Source organism: Pan paniscus, chromosome 9 (assembly GCF_029289425.2).
Source record: "Pan paniscus chromosome 9, NHGRI_mPanPan1-v2.0_pri, whole genome shotgun sequence".
Taxonomy (NCBI): domain Eukaryota; kingdom Metazoa; phylum Chordata; class Mammalia; order Primates; family Hominidae; genus Pan; species Pan paniscus.
Window position 1 is genome coordinate 131,940,118 of NC_073258.2, and position 24,262 is coordinate 131,964,379.

Sequence of the window (24,262 nt, forward strand, 5' to 3'; positions counted from 1 at the left end):
CCTTGCAAGATGGGCCCCGATCACTGCTAGGGCAGATATAAGTTCCTTGCTCTCCCCCAGTGTGTGGAGCTGCTCTGCAGAAGGTGGGTGCAGCGTCTTTCCACTCCACCCCTCTGTGATGCTGCTGAAACTGCATGTCTCTGAGCTGATGAAATCACACTCTCAGGGGAGGGCTGCCTGCAGAGGTGCTGGCAACAGAGCCAAAGCGGGAGGGGTGGGGGGTGGAGGGATGCGCTTCGTTCCCAAGTAAGAGCCAAGGCAGGCTCCCACCATCACAATCTTTTAAATATTAATAGGATCCAAAAATATATTCATAAAAAATGAACAAAACTAAAATAAAAGGAAGAGCAATAGACTGGGGAAACGTTTGCTGTAAAGACGAAAAATTAAAGGTTAGTCTTTCTCTCTCATTGCCCCCCCTCCCCACCACGCGCAGCTCACTCGGGTACACAGCCCCCTGCAACAACAGCAGAGGCGCAGGACCCATTGGGAAGAGAGAAGAGTCGCTGAGCCTGAATGTGCTGGTGCAACACCTGGGGTCTTGTCGCCTGAAGTTTCCAGGGCAGGAGGCCTGGGAGGAGCCTGAGGTTCTGATCCCAGCACAGGCTCCCAGGTGAAGCATTTCACTAGCACCCCTGTGAAGAGACCACCAAACAGGCTTTGTGTGAGCAACAAGGCTGTTTATTTCACCTGGGTGCAGGCGGGCTGAGTCTGAAAAGAGAGTCAGCAAAGGGAGATGGGGTGGGGCCGTTTTATAAGATTTGGGTAGGTAAAGGAAAATTACAGTCAAAGGGGGGTTGTTCTCTGGCGGGCAGGAGTGGGGGTCACAAGGTGCTCAGTAGGGGAGCTTTTGAGCCAGGAGAAGGAATTTCACAAGACAATGTCATCAGTTAAGGCAGGAACAGGCCATTTTCATTTCTTTTGTGGTGGAACGTCATCAGTTAAGGCAGGAACCGGCCATCTGGATGTGTACGTGCAGGTCACAGGGGATATGATGGCTTAGCTTGGGCTCAGAGGCCTGACATTCCTGTCTTCTTATATTAATAAGAAAAATAAAATGAAATACTAGTAAAGTGTTGGGACGGCAAAAATTTTGGGGGATGGTATGGAGAGATAACGGACGGTGTTTCTCAGGGCTGCTTCAAGTGGGATTAGGGGTGGCATGGGAACCTAGAGTGAAAGAGATTAAGCTGAAGGAAGATTTTGTGGTAAGGGGTGATATTGTGGGACTGTTAGAAGAAAGATTTGTCATTTAGAATTATTGCTGATGACCTGGATACGGTTTTGTGTGAATTGAAAAACTAAACAGAGTAAGAGAAGGAGAAAAACAGGTATTAAAGGTCTAAGAATTGGGAGGACCCAGGACATCTAATTAGAGAGTGCCTAAAGAGATTCAGCATAGTCCTGCCAGCAAAGATTATTTATTTACTTCAAGAGTTAAGAGTGGCAGTTTGGGGATAGCACCAGGAGGTATCAGCTGTGATGGCTTGGAGAAGCAGTGTAAACCGGCAGTGTAAACAAGAGCAGGGCATGTCTGAGTAGTTGAGAACAGTGAATAGGAGTATGACTAGATAGAAGATAGTAGGGATGACAAGTTTTTTGGGGCACAGTCCAAGACGGTCTGGTGTCTGGAATGAGACTGGGGCCTAATAAAAAGGAGCGTCTATACAGGAGCTCAAATGGACTGTACCCTGTAGCATTCTGAGGACAGGCCTGAATTCTGAGAAGGGAAATGGTGAAAGTATTGTCCAGTCCTTTTTAAGTTGGTGGCTGAGCTTGGTGAGGCGTGTTTTTAAAAGACCATTAGTCTGTTCTACCTTTCCTGAAGACTGAGGACTGTAAGGGATATAAAGGTTTCACTGAATACCAAGAGCCTAAAAAAATGCTTGGTTGATTTGACTAATAAAGGCTGGTCTGTTATCAGACTGTATAGAGGTGGGAAGCCCAAACTGAGGAATTATGTCTGACAGAAGGGAAGAAATGACCGTGGTGGACTTCTCAGACCCTGTAGGAAAGGCCTCTACCCATCCAGTGAAAGTGTCTATCTAGACTAAGAGGTATTTTAGTTATCTGACTTGGGGCGTGTTGAGTAAAGCTAATTTGCCAGTCCTAGGCGGGGGCAAATCTCTGAGCTTGATGTGTAGGGAAGGGAGGGGGCCTGAATAATCCCTGAGGAGTAGTAGAATAGCAGATGGAACACTGAGAAGTTATTTCCTTGAGGACAGATTTCCACGATGGAAAGGAAATGAGAAGTTCTAAGAGGTGGGCTAGTGGCTAGTAGTATAGCATAGCCTGCCTTTGTTGGTGTGTGTCAATTAGGCCTGGTGGAACTGCCATCAATAAACCAAGTGTGATCAGGGTGAGAAACAGGGAAGAAGGAAATGTGGGGAAATGGGGTGAACATCAGGCGGATCAGAGAGATACAGTCATGGGGGTCAGGTGTGGTATCCGGAATAATGTGGGAGGCTGGATTGAAGTCCGGGCCAAGAACAATGGTAATTGTGGGATTCAACAAAGAGTGAGTATAGCTGAAGGAGCCGGGGAGCAGACAGTATATGTGTCAGGTGTGAGGAAGAAAATAGATTTTGGAAGTTATGAGAACTGTAGAGAGTGAGTTGAGCATAGTTTGTGATTTTTGAGGGCCTCTAAAAGTATTAAAGCAGCGGCAGCCGCTGCACGCAGACATGAGGGCTAGGCTAAAACAGTAAGGTCAAGTTGTTTGGACAGAAAGGCTACAGGGTGTGGTCCCATCTCTTGTGTAAGAATTCTGACCTCACTAACCATGCCTAGGAAGGAAAGGAGTTGTTGTTTTGTAAGGGATTGAGGTTGGGAGATTAGTCGGACATGATCAGCAGGGAGAGCACGTGTGTTTTTATGAGCATTATGCCGAGATAGGTAACAGATGAGGATGAAATTTGGGCTTGACTGAAGTAATGGGGGCTGTCTGTGAAGCCTTGCGGCAGTACAGCCCAGGTAATTTGCTGAGCCTAATGGGTGTCAGGGTCAGTCCAAGTGAAAGCGAAGAGAAGCTGGGATGAGGGGTGCAAAGGAATAGTAAAGAAAGCATGTTTGAGATCCAGAACAGAATAATGGGTTGTAGAGGCCGGTATTGAGGATAGGAGAGTATATGGGTTTGGCACCACGGGGTGGATAGGCAAAACAATTTGGTTGATAAGGTGCAGATCCTGAACTAACCTGTAAGCCTTGTCTGGTTTTAGGACAGGTAAAATGGGGGAATGGTAAGGAGAGTTTATAGGCTTTAAAAGGCCATGCTCTAACAGGTGAGTGATAACAGGCTTTAATCCTTTAAAGCATGCTGTGGGATGGGATATTGGCATTGAGCGGGGTAAGGGTGATTAGGTTTTAATGGGATGGTAAGGGGTGCATGATTGGTCACTAAGTGGGGAGTAGATGTGTTTTATACTTGTGGGTTACGGTGGGGAGATACAAGGGGAGGATGTGAAGGAGGCTTTGAACTGGGGGAAAAGGTGGCAATGAGGTGTGGCTGTGGCCCAGGAATAGTCAAGGAAGCAGATAATTTAGTTAAAGTGTCTCGGCCTAATAAGGGAACTGGGCAGGTGGGGATAATTAAAAAGGAGTGCTTAAAAGAGTATTGTCTAAATTGGCACCAGAGCTGGAGAGTTTTCAGAGGTTTAGAAGCCTGGCCGTCAATGCCTACAACAGTTATGGAGGCAAGGGAAACAGGCCTTTGAAAGGAAGATAATGTGGAGTGGGTAGCCTCCATATTGATTAAGAAGGGGACAGACTTACCTTCCACTGTGAGAGTTACCTGAAGGTCGGCGTCCGTGACGGTTTAGGGGTCTTCTGAGGTGATTGGGCAGTGTCAGCCTTCAGCTGCTAAGCCGGGAAGATCTGGGAAGGCGTCAGAGAGCTTTGGGCCAGAGTTCCAGGGGCTCCGGGAGTGGCTGCCAGGTGAGTTGAACAGTCCAATTTTCAGTGGGGTCCTGCACAGATGTGATGCGGCTTAGGAGGAATCCCGGGCTGCGGGCATTCCTTGGCCCAGTGGCCAGATTTCCGGCACTTGTAGCAAACTCCTGGGGTAGGTTCTGGAGGAATGCCTGGCCACTGTTGTTCAGGCGTTTGGAAGTTCTTGTGTGCTGGAGATGTGGCTGGGGTTTGTCTCACAGTGGAGGCAAGGAATTGCAGCTTTTTTCTATTATTGTACACCTTGAAGGCCAGGTTAATTAAGTCCTGTTGTGGCGTTTGAGGGCCGGAATTTAATTTTTGGAGTTTTATTTAAAGTCGGGAGTGGATTGGGTAATAAAATGTATATTGAGAATAAGATGGCCTTTTTACTTTTTAGGGTCTAGGGCTGTAAAGCTTCTCAGGGTTGCTACTAAAGGGGCCATGAACTGGGCTGGGTTTTTTTGTATTTGATGAAAAAGAGCCTAAACATTAACTGATTTGGGAGAGGTCGGATAAAGAAAAAGGAGCATTAACCTTGACTATGCCTTTAGCTCCAGCCACCTGTTTAAGAGAAAATTGCTGGGCAGGTGGGGGAGGGCTAGTCGTGGAAACAAACTGTAAGACGGACCGGGTGTGAGGAGGGGAGGTGATAAAAGGATTATAGGGTGGAGGAGTGGAGGCTGAGGAAGAATTGGGACCTAGCTTGGCCTGGCGAGGAGGGGAGAGGTCAGATGGGTCTGTAGAAAAGGAAGATTAGAAAGACTCAGCGATGCTTGGGGTTGGGACTGAGGGGACAGGCGGGAGGGAAAGAAGGAGGATCTGGGACAAGTCACATTGGGAACAGAGACTAGGAAGGGACCAATGTGTAAAAGAATGCCTGGACATCAGGCACCTCAGACTGTTTGCCCATTTTATGACAAGAATTATTTAGATATTGTAGGATGGAAAAATCGAAAGTGCCATTTTCTGGCTATTTGGAACCACTGTCAAGTTTGTATTGGGGTCAAGCAGCCTTGTAGAAGAAAATAGGGCATTTAGGTTTTAGGTCAGGTGTGAGTTGAAGAGGTTTTAGGTTTTTAAGAACACAGGCTAAGGGAGAAAAAGGAGGAATGGAGGGTGGAATATTGCCTATAGTGAAGGAGGCAAGCCCAGAGAAAAGAGAGAGTAGAGACATGGAGGGAAGGGTTTCAGGGGTTCTTACCCTCCAGAAAAGTGGGAAAGGGGTTGAGGCACAGAAATAAGGGGTTGGGGTGCAGAGATAAGAGGTTGGGGCATGGAAATAAGGGATTGGGGCACAGAGATAAGAGGTGGGGCATGGAAATAAGGGATCGGGGCACAGAGATAAGTGGTCAGGGCACGGAAATGAGGGATGGGGCACAGAGATAAGAGGTTGGGGCATGGAAATAAGGGATCGGGGTGCAGAGATAAGAGGCTGGGGTGTGGAAATAAGGGATCGGGGGGTTCTTGCCCCCTAGAAAAGTGGTTGCCACTAAGGGTGAAGGAGAAGGGGTTGGGGGTTTCTTGCCTCCCAGAAAAGCGGAGAAGGGTTAGAGACATGGAGAGAAGGAGTTGAGGGGTTCTTGCTTCCCAGAAAAGCAGTACTTGCTTCTAAGGGTGAAGGACCAAGACAGGCATCCCCGTGTGGCCAGACATCTCTGACATGTGGGTGAATAATCAGAGAGGCATCCCTTCAATGATTAAACACCAAGGGAAGTCTGCCTTACCGAGTCCGTGACTGGCGCCAGAGTTTTGGGTCCACGGATAAAACGTGTCTCCTTTGTCTCTACCAGAAAATGAAAGGAATTGAAATTAAGAGAAGGGAGAGATTGAAGGATGGTGCCAAGATTGAAAGGAGAAAGTGTTTGAGGGATAGTGAGAGAGGTTGGAGAAGAGAGTAAGAAGAGGCCGCTTACCTGATTTAAAATTGGTGAGATGTTCCTTGGGCTGGGGGGTCTGAGGACCCAAGGTCGTAGGTGGATCTTTTTCATGGAGCAAAGAGCAGGAGGACAGGGGATTGATCTCCCAAGGGAGGTTCCCTGATCCAAGTCACAGCACCAAATTTCACTCATGTCCATGTGAAGAGACCACCAAACAGGCTTTGTGTGAGCAAGAAGGCTGTTTATTTCACCTGGGTGCAGGCGGGCTGAGTCTGAAAATAGAGTCAGCGAAGGGAGATAGGGGTGGGGACATTTTATAAGATTTGGGTAGGTAAAGGAAAATTATAATCAAAGAGGGGTTGTTCTCTGGCGGGCAGGAGTGGGGGTCATAAGTTGGTCAGTAGGGGAGCTTTTGAGCCAGGATGAGCCAGGAGAAGGAATTTCACAAGATAATGTCATCAGTTAAGGCAGGAACAGGCCATTTTCATTTCTTTTGTGGTGGAATGTCATCAGTTAAGGCAGGAACCAGCCATCTGGATGTGTACATGCAGGTCACAGGGGATATGATGGCTTAGCTTAGGCTCAGAGGCCTGACAAAGCAGGAGCTGCCGCTGTGGCCCGTGCTGGCCCACCTGGAGAAGCAAGGTCTGGAGCCCCCTCCCACAGCATGTCCTGAGACGGTGGCTTGTTCTGCATCTGTGATGCCCAACACACTTGCCATGACCTAGGCCTGGAGAGCTAGCTAGTGTGGCTGAGTGTGACCAAGGGGCCAGGGTTTTAACTTTTGTTCATTCACTTAGTTTACATGTAAATAGCCTTTTCTTTTCTTTTTTTTTTCTTTTTATTTATTTATTTATTTATTTATTTATTTATTTATTTATTTTTGAGAGGAAGTCTCTGTCACCCAGGCTGGAGCTTAGTGGTGCGATCTCACCTCCCTGCAGCCTCCGCCTCCTGGGTTCAAGTGATTCTCCTGCCTCAGCCTCCCAAGTAACTGGGAGTACAGGCGCCCACTGCCATGCCCAGCTAATTTTTGTATTTTTAGTAGAGACGGTTTCATCATGTTGGCCAGGCTGGTCTCGAACTCCTGACCTCAGGTGATTTGCCCCACTCGGCCTCCTAAAGTGCTGGGATTACAGGCATGAACCACCGCGCTTGGCTGTAAATAGCTGTAAATAGCCATATGTAACTAAGGGCTGCCTGTGGGAGAGCTGAGGAAGAGGCTCTGACAGTCAGCTTGGAAGCCAGTTCTTGCCCATGGAAGGGAATGCCTGCAACTGGGTCCCGAGTCCAAGCCCCTTGGGAACTCTCAGTGCCCAGCAGGCTCCTCCCACCCTGCTCGTGTGCTTCTGTGCCAAGTCCCTGACTGAGCTGCCACCTTGCTCTCTGGTTTGTCCTCCTGCTCCCCAGTGAGTGGTGCCAGCCCCAAAATGGCACCTGGCAATCAAGGACTGTGACAACCTGCCCCTCTCCTGCACACGCCTGCCTTTGAGAACTCCACTCTGTCCAAAACCCCAGATGCTACCAGGGCCCTGCCTCTGGTCAGATGTCCTCAGTATTTGAATAGCATCTCTTTGAGTGCCTCTGCAGACGCCTTGCCCGCAGAGTGGGTGGATCCACATCAGTCCCCACGGACCCAAGAGCACGGTCCTCCCCACCCTGTGCTTCGGGTTGTCGCCACGTGTTCTTGTGAGTGTGGCAAGGCAGCTTGAAGCAGCGAGAAGGAACTCAGGCTCCAAGTGCAGAAAAACATAGACGCAAAACCTGACTTGCTTCTTCCTATCTGTAAGGTCTTGGGCAATTGTAACTTTTCTGAGTGTCAATATCTTCTCCCCATCATGGAGTTACCATTGTATCTACCTTTCAGTAATATAAGGACTAGATATAGTATTTGCAAAATGTGTTCTGTAAATGACATCTGTTGATGAGGAAGAGGAAGATGATAATAATGTAAATATAATTATATGCTTTACTTCTTCAGCTAGACCCACCACCTCCACCTCCACCTATTCCTAGTTTTTTCTCTTTTCTCAATGACCCCACAATAGTCCCAAAGATTTAAAAAACAAAATATATGGGGACAATTCCTAAGAGAAATTGCCAGATTTACTTTACTAAGTAGAGCACAAGTGAGAAACAACACAAACACTAAAAGAAAAATTTTGGAAATATGCTTAAACCTGCTAATCATTAAATTAGTGAAGAGAAAACCACTGCTCAAACTATTAAAGAGCCTGCTAGAGCAACAGAATTCTGTACTGGCAGCATTGTAAATTGGTATAAGAATTCCAGAAAGCAATCTGCTAAGAGTCATTCATTCAGTAGACAAGTATTGAATGCCTACCAACTGGATATTTTGTTAGGCTCTGGGGATACAGAATGAATAAGGCCAGATCCTTATTCCCAAAAGCTTATGAAATGGTTGGCATACATAACGTGTAATCACAAAATTCCATCTTACTTCTTGACTCAGTAACCACAAGTAAATAATATTTAAAAAGTATTTTCATATATTGATGTGCATTGCTAAACCATCTATAATAGTGAAAGACTAGCTACCTGCTACCCAAATACCCAAACAAGCAATGTTTAAAATTAGAATAATTTATTAATAGAATATAAGTTAACAGTGAAATCCAAATTACACATATGAGAACTATAGAGACATGACAAATAATGCCAAATGGAAAGAATACAAAATAGCATTTATATAATAATTAAGTATGAAAAGTTGTGCATGAATAACCTAAGAATCAGATATCAGTGAATTTTATCAATGGGGATTTCGTTTCGAGTGGAGGAAGAGGATTGTGGCAGTCACGAGAGCCCCTGATGTTGACTGTCTTCACATCCCACCCTTCCTACTTCCCAGATCGTGGTATCATGGTAGGATGGCAAGTTACTGACCTTTTTGAAGTCAGGCAAAGTCATGAGATTTGCTTAGGCCAAAAACATGTAAGCGTAAGAGCCACATGGTTTTTCTCAGGGTGGTCTTTCTCTTAAAGTGAAGCCAGTTCTCTTCATATGGACAATTTACCACATTCCTTTCTTGCTACCGTCACAACTGACAGCACTTTATATGTTAGATGTTCTGTCAACCTGAATTCTGGAGTAAAGGGATATGAAACAGAGGCCCAGATGACCTGAAATGTATACTTGGCAAGTGTGAAAAATAAAATTTTGTTATTTTGAGCCCTGAAATGCTTTTTCTAACCAATATCCCGATCAGTACAGGTATGTGTGTTGTTGTTGTTTTTTTTAAACTTTGTAGACAGCTTATTACTTCTGAAGGGATCCTGACATGGCTTTGCAGAGCTGTAACAGATCACAGGGTGCCATGAGCTTTATGTCCTTAGACCCACCACCTAGGAGAACTCCTTGCACGTCTGCAAGCATGAAAGGGTCTGAACACCACCTGGTGTGTTCCAAGCCAGTAGTTCTAAAACTTTTTGGTCTCTGGAACCCTTTATGTCCTTCAAAAACATGAGGTTCTTGGTGTATAGCAGGGTTACCAATTTGTGTACATTAATTTTGTATCCTGAAACCTTGCTGAATTCATTTATCAGTAGCTGTGCTACACACCAAGAGTGACCAAGCTGAGAATCAAATCAACAGCTCAACCCCCTTTTACAATAGCTACAAATAAATAAAACACTTAGGAATGTATCTAACCAAGGAGGTGAAAGACCTCTATAAGGAAAACTACAAAACACTACTGAAAGAAATCATAGATGACACAAACAAAAGGAAACACATCCCATGCTTGTGGATGGGTAGAATCAATATTGTGAAAATGACCATCCTGCCAAAAGCAATCTACAAATTCAATGCAATTCCCATAAAAATACCACCATCATGGCCGGGCGCAGTGGCTCACACCTGTAATTCCAGTACTTTAGGAGGCCCAGGCAGGTGGATTACAAGGTCAGGAGATGAAGACCATCTTGGCTAACAGGGTGAAACCAAGTCTCTACTAAAAATACAAAAAAATTAGCTGGGCATGGTGGCGGGCACCTGTAGTCCCAGCTACTTGGGAGGCTGAGGCAGGAGAATGGTGGGAACCTGGGAGGTAGAACTTGCAGTGAGCTGAGATCGTGCCACTACACTCCAGCACCTGGGCGATAGAGAAAGACTCTGTCTCAAAAAAAAAAAAAAAAAAAAAAAAAGTACCACCATCATTCTTCACAGAATAAGAAAAGAAAATCCTAAAATTCATATGGAACCAAAAAAGAGCCCACATAGCCAAAGCAAGACTAAGCAAAAGGAACAAATCTGGAGGCATCACGTGATCTGACTTCAAACTATACTATAAGGCCATAGTCACCAAAACACCATGGTGCTGGTATAAAAATAGGCACATAGACCAATGGAACTGAACAGAGAACCCAGAAATAAAGCCAAATACTCACAGCCAACTCATCTTCAACAAAGCAAACAAAAACTTATTGTGGGGAAAGGACACGCTATTCAACAAATGGTGATGGGATAATTGGCAAGCCACATGCAGAAGAATGAAACTAGATCCTCATCTCTCACCTTATACAAAAATCAACTCAAGATGGATCAAGAACTTAAATCTAAGACCTGAAACCCTAAAAATTCTAGAAGACAACATCGGAAAAACTCTTCTGGACATTAGCTTAGGCAAAGATTTTATAACCAAGAACCCAAAAGCAAATGCAACAGAAATAATGACTAATAGGTAGGACTTCATTAAATTAAAACGTTTCTGCACAGCAAAAGAAACCATCATCAGAGTAAACAGACAACCCACAGACAATCTATGGAGATTGTGGAGACAATTTACACATCTGATGAAGGACTAATATCCAGCAACTATAGTGAACTCAAACAAATTAGCAAGAAAAAAAGCAATCCCATCAAAAAGTGGTCTAAGGACATGAATAGACAATTCTCAAAAGAAGATATACAAATGACTAACAAACATATGAAAAAATGGTCAACTTCACTGATGATCAGGGTAATGCAAATCAAAACAGCAGTGCAATACCACCTTACTCCTGCAAGAGTGGCCATAATAAAAAAAAAAATAGATGTTGGCAGGGATGCGGTGAAAAGGGAACACTTTTACACTGCTGGTGGGAATGTAAACTAGTACAACTACTATGGAAAACAGTGTGGAAATTCCTTAAAGAACTAAAAGTAGAACTACCATTTGATCCAGCAATCCCACTACATTGACCCAGATAATCCTCTGGGTAAATACCCAGAGGAAAAGAAGTCATTATACAAAAAAGATACTTGCACACACGTTTATAGCTGTGCAATTCCACAGTTGCAAAAATATGGAACCAGCCTAAATGTTTATCAGTCAATAAGTGGATAAAGAAATTCTACCATATATATATGATATATATAATATATATATGTGTGTATATATATTATATATAGGTATCTCATATATATTATATGATATATATATCTCATATATGATATATATCTCATATATATCTTAATATGAGATATATATCTCTTATATATGAGATATATATCTCATATATCTCATATCAGATATATATCTCATATATCTCATGAGATATATATCTCATATATCTCTTATGAGATATATATCTCATATATCTCTTATATATCTCATATATGTCATATATATCTCATATATGTCATATATATCTCATATATGTCATATATATCTCATATATATCTTATATATATCTCATATCTCTTATGAGATACATATCTCATATATCTCTTATGAGATACATATCTCATATATCTCTTATGAGATACATATCTCATATATGTCATATATATCTCATATATGTCATATATATCTCATATATATCTTATATATATATCTCATATATATCTTATGATATATATATCTCATATATATCTTATATATATATCTCATATATATCTTATGATATATATATCTCATATATATCTTATGATATATATATCTCATATATATCTTATGATATATATATCTCATATATATCTTATGATATATATATCTCATATATATCTTATGATATATATATCTCATATATATCTTATGATATATATATCTCATATATATCTTATGATATATATATCTCATATATATCTTATGATATATATATCTCATATATATCTTATGATATATATATCTCATATATATCTTATGATATATATATCTCATATATATCTTATGATATATATATCTCATATATATCTTATGATATATATATATCTCATATATATCTTATGATATATATATATCTCATATATATCTTATGATATATATATATCTCATATATATCTTATGATATATATATATCTCATATATATCTTATATATATCTCATATATATCATATGATTGTATATCTCATATATATCATATGATTGTATATCTCATATATAGCTTATGTATATCTCATATATAGCTTACGATATATAAATCTCATATATAGCTTACGATATATAAATCTCATATATAGCTTACGATATATAAATCTCATATATAGCTTACGATATATAAATCTCATATATAGCTTACGATATATATATCTCATAGCTTATGATATATATCTCATATATAGCTTATATATATCTCATCTATATCTTATGATATATATATCTCATATAATGATATATATATCTCATATATAATACATATATCTCATATATATCTTATGAGATATATATCTCATATATATCTTATGAGATTTATATCTCATATATATCTTATGAGATATATATCTCATATATATCTTATATATATCTCATATATATCTCATATATATCTTATATATATCTCATATATATCTCATATATATCTTATATATATCTCATATATATCTCATATATATCTTATATATATCTCATATATATCCTATATATGGTATATCTCATATATATCCTATATATGGTATATCTCATATATATCCTATATATGATATATATCTCTCATATATATCTTATATATATCTCTCATATGTTAGTCATTTGTAAAAATGTTCCCTTTTATATATATGTATATATGTATACATGTGTATACATATGTGTATATATATGTGTATGTATACATACACATAAATATGTGTATATATAGACATATATACACGGTATATGTATACATATATACACGGTATATGTATACATATATACACGGTATATGTATACATATATACACGGTATATGTATACATATATGTACACGGTATATGTATACATATATGTACACGGTATATGTATACTTATATGTACACGGTATATGTATACATATATACATGGTATATGTATACATATATACACGGTATATATATATGGTGTGTATATATATACATATACACGGTATATATATGGTGTGTATATATATACATACATATACACGGTATATATATGGTGTGTATATATATACATACATATACATGGTATATATATATGGTGTGTATATATACATATATATACACGGTATATATATGGTGTGTATATATATACATACATATACACAGTATATATATATGGTGTGTATATACATACATATACACGGTATATATATATGGTGTGTATATATAAACATACATATACATGGTATATATATATGGTGTGTATATATATACCATAGAACACTATTCAGCCATAAAATGGAGCAAAACAATGGCATTTGCAGCAAACTGGATGGAATTGAAGACGGTTATTCTAAGTGAAGTAACTCAGGAATGGATAGTCAAATGTCGTATATTCTCACTGATAAGTGGGAGCTAAGCTATGAGGATGCAAAGGCATAAGAATGATACAATGGACTTTGGGGACTCGGGGAAAGGGTGCGAGGTGGGTGAGGGATAAAAGACTACACATTGGGTACAGCATACACTGCTCAGGTGATGGGTGCACCAAAATCTCGCAGATCACCACTGAAGAACTTACTCATGTAAGCAAACACAACCTGTTTCTCAAAACCCCATGAAAAGAAAAGAAAAATGAATAAAATAAAAAACTAAAAACAAATGAGGTTCTTAAAAGGAATTAATATTACATGTGGGTTATTGCTGTGAATATTGCCATATTAGCAATAAAAACTGAAAGAAACAAGAGTATCAATTAATGTAAAAGCAACAAAATTCCTTTACATAGTAACAAAAAAAGAATACAATATTTTCACAAATAAAAAAAAGAGAATGTGTCATTATTTTACATTTTGCCAGTATCATTAATGTCTGATTTAATAGAATTTAGCTAGGCACTCATTTCTGTTTTTGTATTCAATCTGTTGGAATAAGTTGTTTTGACCAAAGTATCTGAAAATTTGGCCTTATACAGATATGTAGTAGGGAAAGGGAGAAATACTCTAACAGACTTTTCAGGTAACTGTGGCTATTCTTCTTTGACACTGACCCATAATTGACACGTAGTAGTAGCTTTTTAAAGGCCAATGAGATATGGAATCTGACACAATATCAGGAAACTTTCATACTGTGTTATATAAAAATTATTGGTTTATTTTATACTTTTTTATTATAGTTTAAGTTCTGGGATACATGTGCAGAACGTGCAGGTTTGTTACATAGGTAGAAATGGGCCATGGTGGTTTGCTGCACCCATTAACCAGTCATCTACATTAGATATTTATCCTAATGCTATCCCTCCCCTTGCCCCCTACCCCACAACAGGCCCTAGTGTGTGATGTTCTCCTCCCTGTGTCCATGCGTTCTCATTGTTGAACTCCCAGTTATAAGTTGAACATGTAGTGTTTGGTTTTCTGTTCTGTGTTAGTTTGCTGAGAATAATAGTTTCCAGCTTCATCCATGTCCCTGCAAAGGATATGAACTCATTTTTTTATGGCTGCATAGTATTCCATGGTGTATATGTGCCACATTTTTTTTATCCAATCTATCATTGATGGGCATTTGGGTTGGTTCCAAGTCTTTGCTATTGTGAATAGTGCTGCAATAGACATACATGTGCATGTGTCTTTACAGTAGAATGATTTATAACCTTTTGGGTATATACCGAGTAATGAGATTGCTATGTCAAATGATATTTCTAGTTCTAGATCCTTGAGGAATCACCACACTGCCTTCCACAATGGTGGAATTAATTTAGACTCCCACCAACAGTGTATAAATGTTCCTATTTCCCCACATCCTCTCCAGCATCTGTTGCTTCCTGACTTTTTAATGATCACCCTTCTAACCGGTGTGAGATGGTATCTCATTGTGGTTTTGATTTACATTTCTCTAATGACAAGTGAGGATGAGCTTTTTTTCATGATTATTGGCTGCATAAATGTCTTCTTTTGAGAAGTGTCTGTTCATATCCTTTGCCCACTTTTTGATTTTTTTTCTTGTAAATTTGTTTAAGTTCCTTGTAGATTCTGGATATTAGCCCTTTGTCAGATGGATAGATTTCAAAAATTTTCTCCCATTCTGTAGGTTGCCTGTTCATTCTGATGGTAGTTTCTTTTGTTGTGTAGAAGCTAGTTTGCTTAATTAGATCCCATTTGTCAATTTTAGCTTTTGTTGCCATTGCTTTTGGTGTTTTAGTCATGTAGCTTTTGTCCATGCTTATGTCCTGAATGGTATTGCCTAGGTTTTCTTCTAGGGTTTTTATGGTCTGGCCTTACATTTAAGTCTTTAATGCATCTTGAGTTAATCTTTGTATAAGGTATAAAGAAGGGGTCCAGTTTCAGTTTTCTGCATATGGTTAGCCTGTTTTCCCAGCACCATTTATTAAATAGGAAATCCTTTCCCCATTACTTGTTTTTGTCAAGTTTGTCAAAGATCAGCTGGTTGTAGATGTGTGGTGTTACTTCTGAGGCCTCTGTTCTGTTCCATTGGTCTATATATCTGTTTTGGTATGAAGTACCATGCTGTTTTGGTTACTGTAGCCTTTTAGTATAGTTTGAAGTCAGGTAGGGTGATGCCTTCAGCTTTGTTCTTTTTGCTTAGGATTGTCTTGGCTATTCAGGCTCTTTTTTTGGTTCCATATGAAATTTAAAGTAGTTTTTTCTAATTCTGTGAAGAAAGTCAATGGTATCTTGATGGGGATAGCATTGAATCTGTAAATTACTTTGGACAGTATGACCGTTTTAACGATATTATTTCTTCCCATCCATAAGTGTGGGATGTTTTTCCATTTGTTTGTGTCCTCTCTTATTTCCTTGAGCAGTGGTTTGTAGTTCTCTTTAAAGAGGACCTTCACATCCCTTGTAAGTTGGATTCCTAGGTATTTTATTTTCTTTGCAGCAGTTGTGAATGGGAGTTCACTCATGATTTGGCTCTCTGCCTATTATTGGCATATAAGAATGCTTGTGATTTTTGCGCATTGATTTCTTATCCTGAGATTTTGCTGAAATTGCTTATCAGCTTAAGAAGATTTTGGGCTGAGACAATGGGGTTTTCTAAATATACAATCATGTCATCTGCAAACAGAGACAATTTGACTTCCTCTCTTCCTATCTGAATATTTTCCCTTGCCTAATTGCCCTGGCCAGAGCTTCCAATACTATGTTGAATAGGAGTGGTGAGAGAGGGCATCCTTGTCCTGTGCTGATTTTCAAAGGAAGTACTGCCAGCTTTTGCCCATTCATTATGATATTGGCTGTGGGTTTGTCATAAATAGCCCATATTATTTTGAGATATGTTCCATTAATACCTAGTTTACTGAGTATTTTTAGCGTGGAGGGGTGTTGAATTTTATCAAAGGCCTTTTCTGCATCTATTGAGATAATCATGTGGTTTTTGTCTTTGCTCCTATATGTGTAATGGATTACATTTATTGATTTGCTTGAACCAGCCTTGCATCCCAGGGATGAAGCCACCTTGATAGTGGTGGATAAGCTTTTTAATGTGCTGCTGGATTTGGTTTGCCAGTATTTTATTGAAGATTTTCACACCAATGTTCATCAAGGATGTTAGTCTGAAATTTTCTTTTTTTGTTGTGTCTATACCAGGTTTTGGTATCAGGATGATGCTGGCCTCATAAAATGAGTTAGGGAGGAGTCCCTCTTTTTCTATTGTTTGGAATAGTTTTAGAAGGAATGGTACCAGCTCTTCTTTTTACCTCTTGTAGAATTTGGCTGTGAATCCATCTGGTCCTGGGCTTTTTTGGATGGTAGGCTATAAATTACTGACTCAATTTCAGAACTTCTTATTGGTCTATTCAGGGATTCAACTTCTTCCTGGTTTAGCCTTGGGAAGGTGTATGTCTCTAGGATTTTATTAATTTCTTCTAGATTTTCTAGTTTATTTGCGTACAGGTGTTTACAGTATTCTCTGACAGTAGTTGGTATTTCTGTGGAATCAGAGGTGGTATCTTTTATCATTTTTTATTGTGTCTATTTCATTCTTCTCTCTTTTCTTCTTTATTTGTCTAGCTAGCAGTCTATTTTGTTAACCTTTTCAAAAAAACAGCTCTTGGATTCATTGATTTTTTTGAAGGGTTTTTTATGTCTCTCTCTCCTTCAGTTCTGCCCTGATCTTAGCTATTTCCTGTTTTCTGCTAGCTTTTGAATTTGTTTGCTCTTGCTTCTCTAGTTCTTTAAATTGTGATGTTAGGGTGTCAATTTTAGATCCTTCCCACTTTCTACTGTGAGCATTTAGTGATATAAATTTCCCTCCAAACACTGCTTTAGCTGTGTCCCAGAGATTCTGGTACATTGTGTCTTTGTTCTCATTGGTTTCAAAGAACTTATTTATTTATGTCTTAATTTCATTATTTACCCTGTAGTTATTCAGGAGCAGGTTGTTCAGTTCCCATGTTGTTGTGTGGTTTTAAGTGAGTGTCTTAATACCGAGTTTTAATTTGATTGCACTGTGGTCTGAGAGACTGTTATGATTTCCATTCTTTTGCATTTGCTGAGGAGTATTTTACTTCCAATTATGTGGTCAATTTCAGAATAAGTGCTATGTGGTGCTGAGAATAATGTATATTTGTTGACTTGGGGTGGAGAGTTCTGTAGATGTATATTAGGTCCACTTGTTCCAGAGCTGAGTTCAAGTCCTGAATATTCGTGTTAATTTTCTGTCTCATTGATCTGTCTAATATTGACAGTGGGGTGTTAAAGTCTCCCACAATTATTGTGTGGGAGTCTAAGTCTCTTTGTTGGTCTCTAAGAACTTGCTTTATTAATCTGGGTGCTCCTGTATTGGGTTCATATATATTTAGGATATTTAGCTCTTCTTGTTGCATTGATCCCTTTACCATTATGTAATACCCTTCTTTGTCGTTTTTTATCTTTGTTGGTTCAAAGTCTGTTTTATCAGAGACTAGGATTGCAATCCCTGCCTTTTTTGTTGGTTTATTTGTTTGCTTTCCATTTGCTTGGTAAATATCCCTCCATCCCTTTATTTTGAGCCTATATGTGTCTTTGCATGTGAGATAGGTCTCCTGAGTACAGCACACCGATGGGTCTTGACTCTATACAGTTTGCCAGTCTGTGTCTTTTAACTGGGGCATTTAGTCCATTTACATTTAAGGTTTATATTGTTATGTGTGAATTTGATCCTGTCAATATGATACTAGCTGGTTATTTTGCCCATTAGTTGATGCGGTTTTTTCATAGTGTCAATGGTCTTTATATTTTGGTATGTTTTTGCAGTGGCTAATACTGGTTTTTCCTTTCCACATTAAGTGCTTCCTTCAGGAGCCCTTGCAAGGCAGGCCTGGTGATGACAAAATGCCTCAGCATTTGCTTGTCTGTGAAGGATTTTATTTCTCCTTCCCTTATGAAGCTTAGTTTGGCTGGATATGAAATTCTGGGTTGAAAATTATTTTCTTTAAGAATGTTGAATGTTGGCCCCCACTCTCTTCTGGCTTGTAGAGTTTCTGGAGAGAGATCTGCTGTTAGTCTGATGGGCTTCCCTTTGTGGGTAACCTGACCTTTCTCTCTGGCTGCCCTTAACATTTTTTCCTTTGTTTCAGCCTTGGCGAATCTGATGATTATGTGTCTTTGGGTTGCTCTTCTTGAGGAGTATCTTTGTGGTGTTCTCTGTATTTCCTGAATTTGAATGTTGGCCTGTCTTGCTAGGTTGGGGAAGTTCTCCTGGATAATATCCTGAAGTGTGTTTTCTAACTTGGTTCCATTCTCCCCATCACTTTTAGGTACACCAATCAAACGTAGGTTTGGTCCTTTTGCATAGACCCATATTTCTTGGAGGATTTCTTCACTCCTTTTTATTCTTTTTCCTCTAATCTTGTGTTTGCGCTTTATTTCATTAAGTTGATCTTCAGTCTCTGATATCCTTTCTTCCACTTGATCGATTTGGCTATTGCTAACTTGTGTATGCTTCACTAAGTTCTCATGCTGTGTTTTTCAGCTCCATCAGGTAATTCTTCTCTAAACTGGTTATTCTAGTTAGCAATTCCTGTAACCTTTTTTCAAGGTTCTTAGCTTCCTTGAATTGGGTTAGAATATGCTCCTTTAGCTCAGAGGAGTTTGTTATTACTCACCTATGAAGCCTACTTCTGTCACTTCGTCAAACTCATTCTCCATCCAGTTTTGTTCCCTTGCTGGCGAGGAGTTGTGATCCCTTGGAGGAGAAGAGGTGTTCTGGTTTTTGGAATTTGCAGCCTTTTTGCACTGGTTTTTCCTCATCTTCTTGGATTTATCTACCTTTGGTCTTTGATGTTGGTGACCTTTGGATAGGGTTTTTGCATGGTCATCCTTTTTGTTGATGTTGATGCTATTGCTTTCTATTTGTTAGTTTTCTTTCTAACAGGCCCCTCTTCCGCAGGTCTTCTGGATTTTGCTGGAGGTCCACTCCAGACCCTGTGTGCCTTGGTATCACCAACAGAGGCTGTAGAACGGCAAAGATTGCTGCCTGCTCCTTCCTCTGGAGGCTTCGTCCCAGAGGGGCCCCTGCCAGATGCCAGTTGGACCTCTGCTGTATGAGGTGTCTGTCGACCCCTGCTGGGAGATATCTCCCCGTCAGGAGGCCCGGGGGTCAGGGACTCACTTGAGGAGGCAATCTGTCCCTTAGCAGGGCTCTAGCGCTGTGCTGGGAGATGTGCTGCTCTCATGAGAGCCAGCAGTCAGGAGCGTTTAAGTCTGCTGAAGCTGCACCCAGAGCCACCCCTTCCACCAGGTGCTCTGTCCCAGGGAGATGGGAGTTTTATCTAAAGCCCCTGACTGGGGCTGCTGCCTTTCAGAGATGACCTGCCCAGTGAGGAGAAATCTAGAGAGGCAGTCTGGCTCTATATTCTACTCTTAATAGATATTTTACCTATGCCTAATTTCATAACATCAGGCACTGGACACTAAAAAATACTAGTGTGCTGAGTTATTCAGCTCTTCCAAAAGCTGACACATTCCATTACACAGTATCAAAAAAATCACATTTATTAATATAATTACTGATTACATCAGAAAAGTCTGAGTATCGGAAAGCTGTCAAGCTCACCGTGGTAGACACATGTTTTTTTATTCTGATTTTTGCTCAGAAGTTCAACTTTTATCATTGGCAACCAGTACTCTCAGCTGTTTTCCTTTAAGTGACAGGCTCACTTTGCTCATTTTTGAGAAAATGCCTGCCAAATGCCCAAGTCTGAATAACCACAGTTTGTCTGGAATTTGTTATTTCAAGCAAAGATTGTGTTACAAGGAAGAAAGTGGCTAGTTCAGCGCACAGCTCAGTAGCACGAGTGCTGTCCCTTGAAACAGCCATCGTACTTCAGTTAGCAGCATATGTGCTTTATTGATTTGCCACACACAATATGAAAAGGGTCTGTATTTAAGGAATGAGATTTAATAAAATTAATCATTTTTCCTGTTTCATCAAAGAGCATGCTTAAGTGAGCGGGCTTCTCTTGCCCTCACTGTGAGTGTGTGGCGATGAAGAAGAACCCCATGGCTGCTGATAAATTTGGGTGCCCCTGGCTTGATTTGTGCTATGGGGCCAGCAGTTTTACCCACAATTACTTTATTTCATCAGTGCAAATGTCAACAGAGGTTAAAAATGAAATAGCTTTCTTAGTATGATTATTAAAATAATTTTGACCGCAAAGTCTCCTGAAAGTGTGTCCAAGACTCCCAGGGTTCTCTGCAAACACACGACTGTTGCAGTCAATTGCAAAAGTGGCCTGTCACAATAGCATCAGCACTCCTCTTCTTCACTATCCTGCTTTTGAGAATCCATCTGGCCTTGGGGAGGGCACTTTATCTATTGAGCTTCAGTTTCCTTGTTTGCAAAACAGTAGCATTCATTGACTTATTTATTCATGCATTCAACAAATATTTACTGTCCTGTGTTATATGCACTGCTAGTGCATAAGGCCTTGAGAATAAAGCCATTAAAAGACAAAGTTCTTGCACTCACTTTATGACCTAGAGGAGACCAAAACAATACGTGTGTGTGTGTGTATGAGTATTTATTTAGATAAAAACAATATGTAAATATTTAACAAATAAATAAATGAATGAAACCACTACCCTGTTGTATGCACTAGAGATTTCATTTGGTAAATTAAATGAACCAAAGGGCTCTGATAAGATTTAGGGGAGTGGGTGGCACAGTGGACACAGGATGGCCAAGGAAGCTTCTGTTCTGAGAAAGTGACATTCAAGCTAAGACCTAAGGGGTTGAAACTACCAGGCAGGTATCTTTCCAACTCAGATTTCTTCTGATTTTGACAGTGCCCAGTGGGGCACCTGAGAAATGTCTTCGGGTTCTAAAAGGGGTGGTGAATAAGTGTTGGAAAGGGATAAATAATACCAGTATTAATTAACATATTAAGCACGTATTGTCTTCTGGGCAATGTTTTAAAGAACTTATTTTTATGAAATAATTTAATCTTTACAATAACTTACTGAAGTAAGGTTCTATTACTCCCATTTTGTGGAAGATAAAATTGAGACCCAAAGGTCCCACAGCTAGGAAACAGCAGAGACACGATTCAGACTCAGGAAGTCTGATGCAAGAGGTATTCGCCATTTCCTGAAGTAGATAGGAAGTATTTTACTATTTCTAAAGCACATAGAAATCCCAAGATATGAGTACGTATTATCGTTATTATTGATATAAATATATTTTTAAAATACATAAAACTAAGTAATATAAATTGAGTTATTTTTAAAAATTATTTCACAAATTATAGAACATGTTATCTACAGAGCTGGATAAAATTGTAAGGGTAACAACGGGAAGAAAGTTGGAGCTATATTGAAGGGCTAAGGCAAAGAAAAGTATGAACTGCCTGTTTTTGGCCTTTTTTTAAGCATGAAAGGGAAAGGTTAGTGATCTGAGTGTGTAAGGTGTTGGCTCTCTAAACTGCTCCGCTTGAAGGGCTATTCTAAGAGCAAAGTGTGGAGGACTCTATGATTGTGCGTAACTGGGGCACACCTCGGGACGGCTCTTTGGATCCATTTGTTCCAGCTGCCTCTGAGCTCTGGAAGATGCTTCCGCTTGCCCTTCCCTGAAATCCTTCCCTGCATTATTAAAGAGGCTTCCCTGTTCCCTGCTCATTCACGCGCACTAATCTTGGCCCAAGGAGAAGTTGGGAGCGAGGTCTGGCTGTATTTTCTCTGAGAGGCAGCACGGAGAGAGCTGCTTTTGAAATTCTCTACTTGACAGTTTTGCAGCTGAGCACCAGGCATGGTCTGTGAAGGCCAAGTTTTTATTAGCAGCGGCTTTTCTTCTTGCTCTTAGGCTAAGGTGATCCTGGAACACAGGCATGCTTGGTCTTGAGTTTCTCTTGGGAGAAACAATGGGTTTTGTTCCTTCTCTGTTTCTTAAGCAGCATGCTCTAAATTGGGTCCATTTTCTCAGGATGAAATTTTTTAAAACCAGAAGGCAAGGGTTTGGAGAACCTAAAGAAAACCATTAGCTGAACAAGAGGGCACAGTGAATAAATAATTTTCAGAATTTCAGAGGCAGTAGATGATAACGTAGACACATGGAGTTGGAGATGAAGGTTAATGTAGAGTCAACACGGTTGGGGGGTTCTGAACTGAAGACCTGGCGCATTTTGACAAGCTACCTTACGTTTCCTGCCAACAGACCCAATAAGCATTCTGATTTGTCATAGGTTTATGTCGTGTGTTTTTTAGCAAGTGCATTTTTATCAGTGTGGACAAAACGTGAATCTGGATATCTTAATGCTGCTCTCCTTGGAGCAGCATCTGAGCCATCAGCAAAGAGAATGGGAGTCAGTCATTCACTCAACCAGTGGTAACAGAGCTGGGCACAGACAGTGTGCAGCAAATCAGACAGAGCCTGCCCTTGCCCCAAGGAGCTGCCTACACCTATGTAGATGCTGTGCATGGCATTTCCTCCTGCTGACATGCACATTTAGTGAAGTTACTACTGTTAAGATAAATATGAACACTTCATCCTTACAAAAGAGCTAAATAAATGCCTTATTATTACTATTGCAACTGACAGTGGGTGATATGGTTTGGCTATGTCCCCACCCAGATCTCATCTTGAATTGTAGCTCCCATAATTCTCACATGTTGTGGGAGGTAATTGAATCATCGGGGCGGTTTTCCCTCTGCTGTTCTTCTGATAGTGAATAAGTCTCCCGAGATCTGAGTGTTTTGTAAGGGGAAACCCCTTTCACTTGGTTCTCATTCTGTCTGTTGCCTGCCACCATGTAAGATGTGCGTCTCGCCTTCTGCCATGGTTGTGAGGCTTCCCCAGCCATGTGGAACTCTGAGTCCATTAAACCTCTTTCCTTTATGTGCAGGGGGCCTTTATACATTACCCAGTCTTGGGTATGTCTTCATTAGCAGCGTGAGAACAAACAAATACCGTGGGTAATGGTAGTAAATAACTAAGCATATGTATACCAAGGGTTACTTATGCTGAAGGAAAATGAGTGCAGGTTTTTCATAAGAATGTGGTAAATACAAATTTTAGGTATAAACTCTTTCTTCTTCCCCCTACCCCAGAAGATCTAGTTTTCATGTGCCTATGACCCTTCTTGCCAAGATTTAGGCGTTAGCTTTCTGTAAGCACTGTCCTTGGGGGAGTTTAGATAAATACTAAAAAGTATAAATTTCTGTGTTATTAAATATATAATTTAATGTGCAGCAGAAACAATGGTCTTGAAAGTTTTTGATTTGCAAGTGCTGGGCTTCAGAGAGAAGAAAAGGCTCAGGGCATAAAATATGTGCCACTCCAGCAGCTGGGTGGAAAATGCATGAGAGAGAACAATTTAGGCTCCACACAACCAGAAGAGGTGACCCTTTCCAGTTGCAATGGTTTCCAGAGAGGTGTGGAAGTGAATATGAAGACAATGTCAAAGCTACGACATCAGGAAATAGGACCCCTCCCCTCCATCCCATCCTAGGATCAAGGGTGGGTGGAATATCCAAGAAGATAAGCTTAATATGAGGACGACAGAGAGGCTTCTACCTTCCTTCCCAGCTGCAGGTGTACTTGGGCAGGGGCTGCCTTAGCTGCAGGGTAGTCTGCGTTGAGAGAGGTGCTAGACAGATGGGCCCAGGGGCAGCTTCACAGCATACGTGCAGCATGGTCCAGTGCCAAAAGAGC

At 40.3% G+C, this 24,262-nt stretch overlaps 1 long non-coding RNA gene across 1 annotated transcript in view; it reads left to right on the forward strand.

Moving 5' to 3' along the window:
- Positions 1-325: 325 nt before the first annotated feature.
- Positions 326-24,262, forward strand: part of LOC117975076 (uncharacterized) — an 81,898-nt gene continuing 57,961 nt past the window's right edge. Inside the window, exon 1 of the long non-coding RNA XR_008620303.1 lies at positions 326-392. This is a non-coding gene — a long non-coding RNA (uncharacterized LOC117975076). The remainder of the gene's footprint in view (positions 393-24,262) is intronic.